At 37.3% G+C, this 15,166-nt stretch overlaps 1 protein-coding gene across 1 annotated transcript in view; it reads left to right on the top strand.

Annotated features, from left to right (window-relative positions):
* The first annotated feature begins 8,886 nt into the window (after positions 1-8,886).
* Positions 8,887-15,166, top strand: part of LOC150080472 (short neuropeptide F-like) — a 54,312-nt gene continuing 48,032 nt past the window's right edge. The window contains exon 1 of the mRNA XM_090381479.1: positions 8,887-9,001. The gene's annotated coding sequence lies outside the window, so the exon portion shown is untranslated. The remainder of the gene's footprint in view (positions 9,002-15,166) is intronic.

The raw sequence follows: 15,166 nt of genomic DNA, 5'->3' as shown, positions 1-15,166 counted from the left end.
ACTTATGAATTCAATAAATTGTACGGTTTATAGTTTAAAATACCATCACTGGTAGTTTGCATGATGCAAAGTGCAAAGCAAAGCCAACAGTTATGGTTGAAAGAGCAGGTATGTGTAGATTATAATTAAGCAGATAGGCCATATAATTTTCATGATAACACTCTATCTGACCATCTAGTTCCATTGTATACCTGACTGCCTTAGATTGTACACAATCAATATGATGTATGACCTGATTGAAGCCATAGAAGAGAGGCGAATTCCAATACTAGTATACACCTGCTTCTGTTGTATTCTGATATTTTCTTAATTGCATATTACGTAATCCATTTGATGATAATTTTATTGAAAGTAATGTATGATTAAAGTTACTAACCATCCCTTTGTATACAGTAATGAAAAATATAGTTTGATGAAAATATTTTTATGATAGTCCCAAACAAGAAAGGTTGTTCAAACTTATAATATGCTCTAATAGCATGATGAATTGAAAAGCTAAAAGAAACTTGTTAATATTGGAGTTGAAATTCTCTAAGTTTCAATATTAATTATGTAGATAAGGAGGAAGTTATTCCATTGGAAGAAGGATGGAATAAAAAATAACAAGAGGTAGATTATCTGGAGATTAATCATAAGAGAATGCTTCTTGGTTAATTGCAATACATTTGAGGATAATTCAGAAATAGCTGTATAAAGGCATGCAACAGAAACAAAGTCTTTCTTATATAAAAAGTATAGGGTTACTAAGAGAATGATACCTTATTTATCAAAGTGCTTTCTTTTGTATAGATTCTGTGGGTTTCAGAAGTCTGTGGAAAGTCTCTAGATGTGAGAGAAATATTTCATAATGCCTAAAGATGAAAAAGAAAGCCAGCTTTTCTAGACAAAATGCAGTATGTACGCAGGTACACTTCTTGGTCATCCTAAGGCCCCACGCACTGTGAATACAGAAATAAATTTTAAACGATGAAGCATAATGGCTGTCATGTTTTTTTTTTTAAATACAACACATGTAAATAAGAAGAACTGTGAAATTAGTACCGTAGGATTTCTCATACGTTCTATACAGTTCATTTCGATTGACTGGATACAACAGACATTATTATCTGTTATGTCTTCTTTACATTTTTGGAAAACATTAAAATTTTCTAATATGTGTTGAAGACAGTATAATAAATTGTTAGTATAAATAATAAATGAAAATTATCCTAAAGAGGAACCTTGAAGCGCCACTTTTACCAGAGTAAAACTTGTGATGTTTACTTCGAGTAAATTTTGATAAATTTGGTATCGATATCCGTGTAAGTTTGATATCGATAATTGCAAACTAATATTGACGAAAATTACATGCAAGTATTTGGATTCGTATAAAATTTCTTGTACATGTTAGTTTCAAAACCTCCCTAAGAATACCGAATTCATCTCAGATGATAATGAAGTATAAAATCAGTCCCAATACTCCCTCAAGAAGATCCGCATGAAGAACATCCACGCAGTAGTCTTAATCGAATCATACTGAAACCAACTGTCAGAAGGACATCAGATTGACTATTTCAGGCCACCTGGAGAACATTCATGCAATTCATTCGTTAAATGAGTTAAGGAAAGTTTTAAGTCTATACTTTTCTATAAAAGTTTATAGTTCGTTGAATATTGAAACAATGTAATTCGATTGAAATCAATACGAAATGCTCCACTCCTTAATGATTTATTAAATACTGGCAGGAAAGTTAATACATCTTTTCCAAAAGATAAAAATGATGCAACAAGGCTTTATTCAAGTTTGATTTCTAGTTATTTAAGATGTTCAAACGCGCTCGTTCAGCATTCATTATTGAATTCGTGAATGAATTCAGAATACTTCAAAAATGAATTTGAGATAGGCGTGGTTCAGATTTTATTATTTACCTTTAAAGAAATAACAGATGATCATTTCCTTCATCTGTATTAATTTATAGTCAAAAAAAAAAAACATGCTACTCTCGCCTGAGACTGACTAGCTCAGCCACGTTGTGAAAACCCCCATTAAAATTCCTCTCGTCATTGCACTGGCTTTCATCAGTTGGTGGGTGGTATTTATTTGCAAACATATACCGAACTATAAATAGCGTATTTTGTCAAAGAGAATAACCAAACAGTGTACTGAAATGAAACTTCCATTTAAACATATAACAACTATTATACGTACCTTTAACCCCTATAAGGCCACGTATGCCCTACGCAATACAATACTACACGGATGGCAGAGGTATATTTCAATGCAGTAGTCGAAAATGCATGAGGTCCATACGCGTTACTGTTCGAACATCCAGCACTCGGTCTTTAGTAAGAGCAAAAATCTTCCGCGATCGAAACTGAATGCAGAATTGAATACAAAACGTATTGTATTTCAAATATATAGTTTAAATATACAGGATGGACAGAATAATGGAAACACATGTGATAAGAGTTGCAGGTATGAACTAATATATGCTGGGTCACCATTTTCTTTTAAAACAGCTTGTATTCAAGTGAGATAAATTCAAATAAATCTTTAATTGTCTTAAGAGGAATAATGGACCATTCTTCATTGAGAAACGTTTCAAATTCCTTGAGTGATTAATATGGAGGAAATCTGCTTCTCACTTTCATTTTCCAAATATGCCCGTAACCGCTATGGAGATGCTTGGTTTCAATTTCATGGTCCTGAAACCAAGATTATACACATCTTGTCATGTATATTTGAACATTATAATCTTGAAATGTAGCATCGTTTGTGGGAAACAATGTTTAAACCATGTGATGAATCTGGTCATTCAGAATATCAAGGTAATCAGTGACAGTAATTCGCCAGTTTAGGGTGATGATATGACCTAAAGAATAGCAATATATTGCTGCCCAAATTATTCTTAATCCTTCTCCATTTTGGTAGTTAGTACAAGACAGTCAGAATGATGCGCTTCTTTTGAGTTCGTCAAACGAAAACCCTCCCTGTTGTTGGAAAAGTGTGAATGATGATTTCTCTGAAAATGACATGATTCCAATAATAAAATCCGGTTTTTTGCTCCTTACACCACTGCAACCTTTTTCTAGCATTATCACCAGTAACAAGTGGTTTAGCAATAACGGATCTGCAATAAATTTTAGCTTTACGAAGTTCTCTTCGAACTGTTAAAATGGATTGCTGACACTCACATTATGTTTTTCAGTTAATTTTAAGGAAGCAGTTTTATGTTTTCGGGCTACAATCCTTTTCAGTGACCGGCGATCTACCTTAGTCAGATTAGATTTTCTGCCATAATTCGTCCTATCATGTTTTGTTTTTCCATGCTTGATGGAAATGCAAATGAATAGATGTACTCATAAGGACATTGTTGTGTTATGCAAATATAAATGGTTTTATACGTGGTAAATTCAAAATGTTCCCGGACTCACATATTAAACATAACTAAACCTAGACACACGCACTCTCAAAGTAGCTGTACGCATACAGTAATCTGAGGGTGTGTTGCTGTACGGTTGTGCACGATACCAAACACGTATGAATAGCGCTTCGTGGGCCAATAGCACAAACACATCATATTATTGACTCATTGGGTAGAGAGAGGCAGAAGTCAGCAGGATGGAATCCTCTGAATCATTACCAACAGTAGCAAGGCTCTGAATACCACACAAATGTGATATCCAGTTTGTATAGATAGTTCCAAGAGACATTTTTGTGTTCTTTCCCTACCAAACCATGGCAACTTCACTTTTATGATGTGCTGATACCGTACAGATAAAGATCAGTGTAGTGGAGTAGGTGTATCGTAGTACGATGTCGAATTGTGTTGTTTGTGTTGAGTGAATGGCCACTTAGCCTAGCTCACCGTAGCAAGCTGCCGAGAGCTAGTTTCCGTCCCTGTCATGTGAATCCGAGCAAGGAATCTTCTATCTAGTTCAGGTATTCTCGTGCCAATGTACTCAGAATACTAATCTTAAAAACACCATAACACTGCAAGGTATACAGAGAAAGAAAGAGAATAGGAAGAAAAAACATTAGTTAAAAGAAAGACAGGAAATAGAACACAGAAAGGAAGAAGAAACGATATAACTCCTACCCTCAATATCTCCTATCACATCCATTTAAGAAACTTGATGGAATCGGTTCTTCCTTTAACATACTGTCGAGTCCTCAGAAAAGATACACAGAGCACTTCTCACCGACTGGGTCGAACAACGGTTCGCAGCCAAACAATTAGCACAGGTCGGATCCGGTCCTTGTTCATATATTCAGCGTAGGAGTGTCCATCTCTTGCACAATGTGAACAAATGGATTCTTTTGAGTGAATATCCTGCTTAAGCATCGATATAGCACATTGTAGTTATCTTTTGAATCGATAACTTCACCTACCTATAAAGATACATCCAGAGCGCTCCAGTTCGTCACTCACTTTAACAGTTGTAGTCAGAATCCATTCTTGGACTCATTAGATTTAACTATCCTCGAGAAAGAGATTATTCTCTAGCAAATTCGCCCTTTAACATGCCACATTCCGATAAATTACATTTGTAAAGCTCTTGCAACTGTTCCTTTTCTTCAATTCCATTGTCCACCTCAAAAATTACAATTCGAGGAAAGGATCGCATTACCCTTTCTACAGAGCATCCTATGTGCTTCAAAAGTACTCTAGACTCAAGCAATTGTACATCTACCTGCACTATAAACTGACCTCCTCCATATTCTTTAATTCTCTGAACTTTCAGCGCTATTAAAGAAGAACATTCGGATAAATGCAATATTCGGATAAGGCTATGTGAATCTCGAAATGTTTCACAGCTATGCTATTATTTATAAATCTCACAACAGTTTCACTCAAAGTAATGCTTCTACCATCGCAAGAATTTCCATGGATTTTTCTCTCTCTTTGGTGCATTTCCAGAGTGATCTTACCTTCCGCACAGTCCGGTTCCGTTATCAACAATTTGCAACCCATACCATATACTCATCTGCAGTACAGATGGTTCAGAGTTTTGTATTATGGAGCGTGCCTCATCTACCTGTATTCAACAGTAAGAAAAGGTGGGGGGGGGAGACATGACATGAAGTAATGGAATTATTAGATATGACGTACACATGGTAAGAATATACCCAGATCCTTGACATAACGTGGCCTTGACAATGCTCTCCGCATACACACTACTCGGACTCCGTCCACTCAGTATATCTGGCAGAGTAGAGGTAGCAAGATTATACACCAGCTGATTCTGAAGCCTCCTAGAAAGTTACTAATAGGTTCGATACGGTGTACCAACTAGCGGCCGTCCTGCGAACACCGCTTTAGAGCTGTACCCTCGAACTGTAAGGAAGTTTGTATCTCGCCGCGGTGTTCATCATAACCTCAAAAGACATCAACCATACTGCATGATGGAAGAGATGGGAGAGGGTTGACTGGAACTTAGCTCTGGAGACTAAACATGGGTTCCACCACTTCAAGCCTTCAATAAGCAAAGTGGTGGTATTGCACCGGTTGATGAGAGTCCTCTACCACCTAGTACTGCCTGGTAACACAGAGGGGCGGCATTCCCCTGTGTGGTATGAGCGCCACACAGGGGAATCCTGCTTACGTTGGTTCACACCTGGGTGGTCACCCACAATGTGCTTGCGCATGGGGGTTATACCCAGGATTACTAACGGTCCCACCATCGCAAAGGTGCAAGCAGAGGATTTGGCTGTCAGAGACCGTCCGGACTTCACCGAAATTGGGTCCACTTGACTTGAATATCACCCGAATATAAGTTTCATCAGCGTTTTAGACTCCCCGGTAGCAAGCACAGCTTGTCTGGCATACCTGAGAGAAGGTCACCGACAGCTTCAAGGATCTGACCTTTCTAGAGTACATTCAATTTCCTTTAAAGTTTCGTTCATAGTCTGCTATAAATGCTCCAATCGTGACAATCTAAACTCCACACAGGCGGCAACCCCCGAACCTGCACTATCAACCCGGACTTCCAAAGTGGAGCACGGCAAGTCACACCCTACGTGGCTTATATCTATGTCATTTCCACCAGTCTGATAATTCATCTTGCCCTCTTTTATGTTAGACATTTGCATTTCTTTACATTTTTATTAACAAGCGGCCCCTAGCCAGTAATTGGAAATCCGCTGTATGCAGACATATTATATACAGATGATATGCAGATCCAAAGTCATATGAATTACAATGTGATAAAGTGAGCGGGCAGAATTCAGTTCCAAGAGATAGCGGAAATGTCTCAAAGGACTGTACATAATCGAGTAAAGGTCACATCAACAGATAACTAATATCTGATCCTATTTCGAGTTCCCAGCCACCTCAGAACGGCAGGCTGCCAACTCCAACAGTAATCTTCATATTCAAAAATTACATAGTTTACTCTGGGTTCACACAAATATCGCTGCGTCATAATACGACGAGTTTTCATGTCAGTCCTTTAATTTTCACTCTTACCATTGCGCAATTGCAATGGTATATTTAAGGTTAAAAAAAATAACTACCGCATTGTTACCATTTATACCCTAACTTTTGTCCACCAATGCAATATCGACAGAACTTCTGATATGATACTATCATTTACACTCAAAAACAGCAAATCATAGCTTTTAAGTGTCGGCAGAACGACTTTGCAAATGGCACAAGAAGGAGGGGCCCATCGAAATATGCTAATTAGGCGGTCGCTAAGCCACGAAACAAACTTCAGCATTCATCCATTTTTGCTGTTGTGGATGAAGCGCCGATTACATGGTTTTCCTATGTCGTTGGCGTCGGTTGTAAGAAAGTGATCTAGAGCCGCTTCTGATTACAATCGCCCTTAACTTCCACATCGTGTGGAAAAGGCCTCGATTCGACCCCATCCAGGAGAAAGACGTTTTTTATGATTTTCACATTTTGGCCGAATTAGCGGGTCTGGGGGAGTATTATACCCTCTCCTTTTCGGAAAACTGGATTTTTCACCAAGAAAATTAGGCAAAAAGACTTTGGGCGATTTTGCTGGAGGAAAAAAACTATAACTTTATAAATTCGATGCCAGATTATAAAGATCAGCAATCCAATTTGGTCGATGATAGAACTTTTCGTATTCTTTAAATACGGCTGTTAACCCGTGGGAAGGAATACAGAACGTTCTGCAAGGTTTTCTGAAAGGTCGTTTGATCCTACGTCTTAGCTTTAGAATACCCGTAATATTTACAAACCCTTCATACTATAAATTATCGGCGCCAGTTATCCTATTAATAATTCAGGGCTAAACACACACCAAACTAAATGAAATGGATTTTTGCATTCGTATATCGTTTCTTTGAACTGCATGCTCAATGATGGGTATTTCTTTTGGAATAAAATCGAATTCGGTTTAATAAAACCCGTACAACCCTTACTGAAATCAACTAACTCGGCTGAGTTGTGTGCAAAAAAGCTTCCACTCTTCCAAATGGAAATCGAAACACATTTCCAAATACAACCACTGCAGTAACCGGGAGGGCTTTCTAATAAAACCCTCCTATAGTTTATCAATATAGAAAAATTTGGTTTATACCAGTGTTATTACATTCTCTGTGTCATGTAGTTTTATTTATATTAATGCATATGATTGCTTCCTTCATTAATGACTCCTAATTATCTTCCCACGATATACAAATAAATATTACAAATTTACAATGAAGTTCGATTACCATCATTTCCTTCTGCTTACTGTACATAAACATTTTCTTAAGTAATATTATAATGAAGGTTTGCTTTATATCTGTCAAAACTCGTAGCAGAAACGATGTCATTATGATGTCATGATAATTCGTCCCACCCTTCGCTTTTTCCCCTCTCTCTTTCTCTGTAAGTGACAGAATGTCAAAATTTAATTACTATATCTCCTTTAAGTAAAATGACTTGTTATATCCAAATAAATTAAACCAAAAAGCATTATTTCTTGAAGGTTCATTTATATTAGTACTATTGATAGCTTACTGCATATGGTCTGGATGCTTCTCTGTAGTACTTAGTTGCTATACTGGAAAGACAGTTTTACTGCGATCTAACATGGCTATACTGATTTTGAAATTTTTATCCTCATATTAGAAATCTTTTTTTGCAATAATAATACAAATGGATACATTGCAATATTACCCTTCACGGCCACACGACCAGGGATTAACAGTAATAGTACAATCTATTAGCGAAAGAATGGTAATAAATTCAACATAAGAAAATACATATGTGGACGAATAAAATGAAATACAACTCAAAACTCAAAGTATCATACAGTTATATACACCACAATGTACAAAGAATATATAAGTGGAAAACTGAAAAGTTAGTAAGCCATCTTCATGTTATATGATATTGCTGGCTTGTGGCACTAAGGGGAGCTTTGATGAGAAGGATCAGGGACTGGGAAGTGAAACGTTATTTAAATCTATTGTAGTAATGCTTCTTGAAGTATGATTCAACTTATTTTATATTTAAAACAACAGTTTGGAGCGAATATATTAGTCGAATCACCCCTACCGCATTGGTATAGCTGTTCGAAACGCTGCTCCGCAACAAGTAATGCGTCACATATAACCTAACGAAGATAAAGTTGTGACGTAGCTTGAAGCGGTTTTGGCGAACGGGATCCTCGATTTAAAACTTTGATGTGTGCAGGACGTTATTTCTGCTTCGGGCTGCTTGCTGTATAAAAACTGAAGCCTCTCCCTTGTTAGGGTTAATCAAAATGTGTTACGTAGTGTAAAAAAGAAGACGCAGTAATTAAATTTTGACATCCCATATCACGCAGAGACCGAGGGAGGGAGGAACGTGAAGCGTCGGACGAAGCTCTCTTGTAAACTTCACGCACGCATATCACGATGTCACTGTGTCACGTGACGCCAGGATTGACGAATGTAGGCGCAGTCGGTATATAACGCTGAAGCAACACGACGGCAGAGTTATCATCTGTTCAACAGGCTTCTCGACTGACGACCAACAGAAGAAAGTTGTTTTACCTGTTCACTCGCCCAGGTAAACTGGTACGTATCACATTCATTGATTCTCTCGCCTAATTTTAAATAAATAGAGCGTGTAGTCGATGAGAATTTGATAAATAATTAATAGTTCTGATATCTTAGCATGAATATTATCATTTATTGCTGTTGTTTACAGACTGGAAATATTATTTTTAACAGATCTAGAAACCGCAAACTGTCAAAGATTTATTTTACCAATAAATCATAAAAGTAAAATACTTTTATCGCCTTATATAAATGCCTGATCATTATTTCTACTGCTCTCTCTCTCTCTCTCTCTCTCTCTCTCTCTCTCTCTCTCTCTCTCTGTTTATTGCGAATATTGTTTTAGCTGTACTGCTTGCATATAATAAATCTTTCTGCACCTACCAAACTGTTTTCCATGAAACCCTTTATGTCTAATGCGCAAGCTTCATCTTATACACATCATGAATTCAATTTAATTTATTGCTGGGGATTGTTAGCAGAAATGTATTATTTGCAGTGTTAGTTAACTAATGTAGGTGTTCCTGAAATTTTTATCTTGTATACTGGTAATATCACAATGAATGTTTCAAGACCTAATGTTGCACGATATTTACATGAATATATTATCTGTACGTTTTACTAATATTTTGAAATCTAGAAGTACCCATATACTTGTGTTTGCGCGTATGTCTGTGAATATATATAAAGCATTACTGCAATTACTCCTCAAATCTTATAGTAATAATAATAATTATTATTCCCTTTACTAGTAAATTATATCATAAATCAACCTCATTCTTACTATAGGAGGCAGCAATATTTACAGGGGGTTAACGTCAGTAAGCTTGATTTACAATTACCATGTATATTTTTGGAAAGCAACTTTAAAGTAGAATTTAGAACACTCCATAGAGAAGCCATTTAAAATTCTAGTGATTGTTCATATTTCTGCACAAATGGTTAAAGGATTTCGAGGTCTAGTTTTTAATGTAAGTTTATCGGTTTCCTTGTTAACTTGGGATTTATATTATTTACCATTGCTTTATCTCTCCATATCGATTTTAAGCTTCTTGATAAGTTTAATGACTACGTTTTTTCGATGCATTTAATTGCGTTCGGTTTGTAATTAAAGGAGAATTTAATGATGGAGGTGAATTACCTTCATCTTTAATTGCAAACTAATAATATTTATAATGCAGGTGAATCTTCTGCCTCTATGAATCTCTTCTGAACATCTGAGGTTATAAGCCTATGATGCTCTTTCAGGAGCATGGTACAAAGATCAAAAAATTAAAATTAGTGAGAAAATAAGCACTTCAACCTGCTTAGAGTATAATTAATCTTTAATTTCTTACAACGATTATTGATTATTCTCAGACGTTTCGTGGTACTTCCTGTACCAAGAAATGTCTGAAAATAATCTGTAATCTTTTAAGAAATTAATGACAGATTACTCTCTATGAATTTCTACAGGTGTAAAATTGATGGATTACTCAATTAATCCATCCCATTTCAGCATTTGGTAATCAGTATACTTTTTATGTAAGAAAGGACTATTTGTGACTATTTAAGTAATATCGTAGGTGTGCTGGAGTATCCGGAATTATGAGTAGAAGTACCACGATTTAAAACAGATTCTGTTCGATAGGATTAAATCTGTTTTACTCTTTCCTTGCGTTCTTTTCCTGAAGATCATTTATATTATTTTGCTATAATTTATGGCTAGTCCTACCCATTTATATATTCGTATAGGTTGATCATGTAGTAGCGTTTTTCTCAATATTCTTACTAGGAACTGTAACTAAGCCTGGAGGATAAAAAAAACTTACGTCTTTTTCGTATTAGGTTGTGTGCTTCCATGAATGGCGTAGTGGCAGCGACGAACAAGAAGAATAAGAACCTAAAAAGTACTTATTTGCCACTCAAAGGCCAATACAGATAAAGAAACCACGGGGATCTAATAAAGATCTAAATCTGTTCTCGCTCTATGCTAATTGACAATGTTATTAAACATGAGTGAAGTTTGCGTGGCATTATTATTAGTCATATGGTGCAAGGAATCTCCAGACGTTTTCTACACAAGCCAAAAAAATTATAAAAATAAAATGAAACGCTTAAAATAAAATAATAATAAGCTACCTGTGCATTTTCCTTTTCAGGTATTCATCCAGCTGACTTTCGAATTTCTCCAAGCAGTCAGCCTCGGAGATAACTTATCCCAGTAATTACCAACTCGCTGGCTAAAAGAAAACTTCCTACAATCCATTTTAAATCTTTTTCCCCATAATTTTAATTATGTAGAAACAGAGGTTTAGTTTTTGAAATGTTTATGGTCCGTTCTTCATCCTAGAGGACTCTCAACTATTGGATGTACCCAATTGTTTCTGATGAGGCTTTTTGCAATTTGTAGACATTGCAACCAGATTTTTGATGAATAAAAACATTGCTTCATATAAGGAAAGAAAATGATGTGTAAGATAGATTGAATATCAGTAATATTTAATGTATACTTCACTGCCTCTAGAAACCCCAGGTTTGAATCAATCTGATAACTGTGAAATCAATTTGAAAGACATATCTGGAAAAAAGCCAAGAGCTCTTACAGGAATTGGATTAGCATCGTAAGAGATATCTGTACAAACCCCTCTTCCACAGTACCAATAAAAGTAGCACGGCTGAGTTTGTTGCCTATGGCCTTTAAAAGGGGGTGAGGTGGAAGACATCAACTTTCTGCTAACTTCGTTCTCTGATATTCTGGTAGGACAGTGTAGTTTCAATAGTATGCGGCTCATTAATATAAGCTATATAGTCCACTGTGTTTAGGGCTGGCTGAGTTATGATCTTATTAAATTAAATTTTCTCTTCATACATTGCTAGATGACGTTACAATTCCATTGATTTACAGCTGACAGACATGACAGTCAGTGTTAGTTAAAATGGACCACATATTTTGTAATGTCATGCAAACCATGTATCCGCCCGTTGACCACTCGAACACGATGGCCTTCCATGCACAAAATTCGTCTTCTTGAGTGCTCTTTAACTCGAAGATTTATGAGACGCTGTCTAATAATTTGCAGTGGACTTTGTTAGTTGTGACTGCATAGCTCGAAACGAGATAAGAGATATATATCGCATATTTTTATTTATATCCTGCCTATGCGAGATATATTTTGGGTGACATATTCTTTTCATACTGCAAGAATGATTGCATTAACCTTAAATACTAAGTCAAGGCGATTTTCGTCCAGCTAGTGCTATAACTCTAATTAATCATCTTTCTGACGAATCACAACATAAATTTTACGACAGAGTATCTTGGAAGGTGTCATTTATATGAAACCAAAGGCGTAATGTCATAGCAGATGGTATAAATGCTTAACGAAGTGTCATTAATCAACTGTTGCGCATAATAACATGAGCTTGAGATAAACAGTGTAGCCAGCTATCACGAGAGCTCACAAGTGTTCTATAACAATTATTTTAATTGAACTGTAGACTCGTTTAACGAAGTTGGTCATTTGTGGTATTTGAATAATAATCGGATTTGCTATTTTATTAAGTTTAATGAATTAATCAATTGCTTACAAAGCCCATTTTCCGGTGGCTTGAAATCTAAATGTAGCAGTACTGTTAGTTCTTATAACAGTTGAATGATCATTTCACGTTAATGATTCGAGAGTATATCTCATTTGAGCATATACGTGCCCGACCTCTCATTAGTCCATAACCATCAAGATCACCAAATGTTCTTACTCCGACAGCTTCTTATCAGTCCATTATATAATGAACATGACTGGATGTTGTGACACGAACAGATTTTCCTTAGCAAAAAGCACAATTAAATTTTTTTTCAACTAACTATACTTCTCAACAAATATAGAAAACCAGTACTGTGGTTATTATAAATTTAGATTTGCACATTTGTTACTCTGACCAGGACAGCAAGCATTCTATTCTCGTGGTCTGCTCTCCAAGGTTTTTCACCTACCCCGAGTACAATAATTAAAAAAGAAATTTGTGAAAGGACCGGAAAGGTGGAGAGGATATTCAGTTCAATTTGCAAGTAATTCTTCCAAATATCACCCAAAATTTGAAAGAATTACTTATTTAAAATTAGAAAATAAGGTTTGTTGCCGGGAAAAGCATGACGTGGTAATTAATAATTTAAATTACCTTGAATTGGTCCTTGAGGTTGTCAGACATTCTCTCAGATATGCCAGACAAGCGGTACTTGCTACCTGGAAGTCTAAAACGCTGATGGAACTGATATTCGGGTGACACTGAAGTCAAGTGGACCCAATTTCGGCGAAGTCCGGACGGTTTGTGACAGCCAAATCCTCTGCTTGCACTTTCACGCTAGTGGGACTGTTAGTAATCCTGGGTATAACCTCCATGCACAAGTACATGGTGGGTGACCACCCAGGTGTGAACCAACGTAAGCAGGGGTCGAGGTGTGGCGCCCACACCACATGGAGGAATGCCGCCCCTCTGTATGTTCCCAGGCAGTACTAGGTGGTAGATGACTCTCATCAACCGGTGCAATACCACCACTTTCCTTATTGGAGGCTTGAAGTGGTGGAACCCATGTTTAGTCTCTAAAGCTAAGTTCCGATCAACCCATCCCTATCTCTTCCATCATGCAGTATGATTGATGACTTTTGAGGTTATGATGAACATCGTGGCGAGATCCAATATTCCTTACATTTCGAGGGTACAGCTCCAAAACGGTGTTCGCAGGCCGGCCGCTAGTTAGTACACCGGACCGAACCCATTGGTAACTTTCTAGGAGGCTTCCGGATCAGCTAGTGTATCATCTTGCTACCTCTACTCTGCCAGATGGTGACTGGAGGGAGTCCGGGTAGTATGTATGCGGGGAGCATTGTAAGTCCACGTTATGTCAAGGATCTGGGTATATTCTTACCGTGTGTACGCCAATCCAAAAATTTCATCACTTCAAACAGCATGTCCCACCCACTTTTTCTTACTATTGAATACACCATGAATCGTCAAACTAATAGAGCAAGCTTATCTGCGAAAAGATCTAAACCTCCCAAGCACTTCCTAATTCATTTCACAAATATACGTGGTCTCAATTTTAATCTCAGCGATGTCCATTTCCACTTACCATCTGCCAAACCCCATGTACTTTTTCTAACAGAATCTCAGATATCGGTTGATTCAACTACTGCTCATCTCATCTTTTTCTTTCTTTCTTTTTTCTTTTTTTTTTTTTTTTTTTGTAGTTGTTGGCGCATCGGCTTCTGTGGCCACAGTGCACCTCCCAAGGTTTTTGCAGTACTTTGATCCAAGCCCGAGGCGGGATTCAAACCCGCGACCTTTGGGTTGCCAGGCAGGCAGGCACTTTACCCACCTGGCTAGCCCGGTCGGCTACTCATCTCAGATGCCCAAATTATTCGCTGTATGATTCCTTTCGCCTCAAATGTGGTACTTGTGCATATGTCCGTTCTGATATTCCCTGTCAGAGTCTCGCAAAAAGGATCCTTCTGCTCCTATGCTTATCTTTAGTGACACTCCAATTTCTAGGCAAAATGATATATCCCTTTTGGGGATTACCCTGACTTCTGATCTCTCTTGGCACAAGCACATTACAAATATTGCTTCCTCTGCATCTAAAAAACTTGTTTTTTTCTTTCGCTCTCGGCGTTACTTTTCTTCCAAGCAGCTGCTCACTCTGTATAAATCGCAAATCCGCCCTGCCATGGAATGTTGTTCCCACATCTGGGGTGGTGCCCCCAAAACCTCTCTCAGGCTTCTTGATTTCATTCAGAAGAGGGTAGTTAGGTTAATTAATGATTCATCTCCAACAGAGTCTCTCCACTCGCTGTCTTATAGACGCACTGTTTCTGCTGCATGCCGCTTATACAGATACTTCCCCGGGCACTGTTCTTCTGAATTAGCTGGTATAATTACCGCTCTCTCTTTCAAAACAGTCCGAACACGTGCCACCATCAGCCAACATCCATTTACTGTCCAACTTCAAACCCACAGAACCAACTTTTCATCTTCCTCGTTTATTCATTCAACTGCCGATTTCTGGAACAACCTTCCTTCATATATATTTCCTGAAAATTACAATCTACAGAAGTTCACGTCCAATGTCAACAAATATCTTCTTTCGTCTTCTCAACTTCCAACCCTAGCACGTTTCTAAGTACTATTGGTTTTAATATCTCTCGT

This window comes from Mastigoproctus giganteus, chromosome 9 (assembly GCF_048544385.1).
Source record: "Mastigoproctus giganteus isolate SK-2022 chromosome 9, ASM4854438v1, whole genome shotgun sequence".
Taxonomy (NCBI): Eukaryota; Metazoa; Arthropoda; class Arachnida; order Uropygi; family Thelyphonidae; genus Mastigoproctus; species Mastigoproctus giganteus.
Note: the sequence above shows the minus strand (reverse complement) of the source record. Positions and strands in the feature narration are given on the sequence as shown.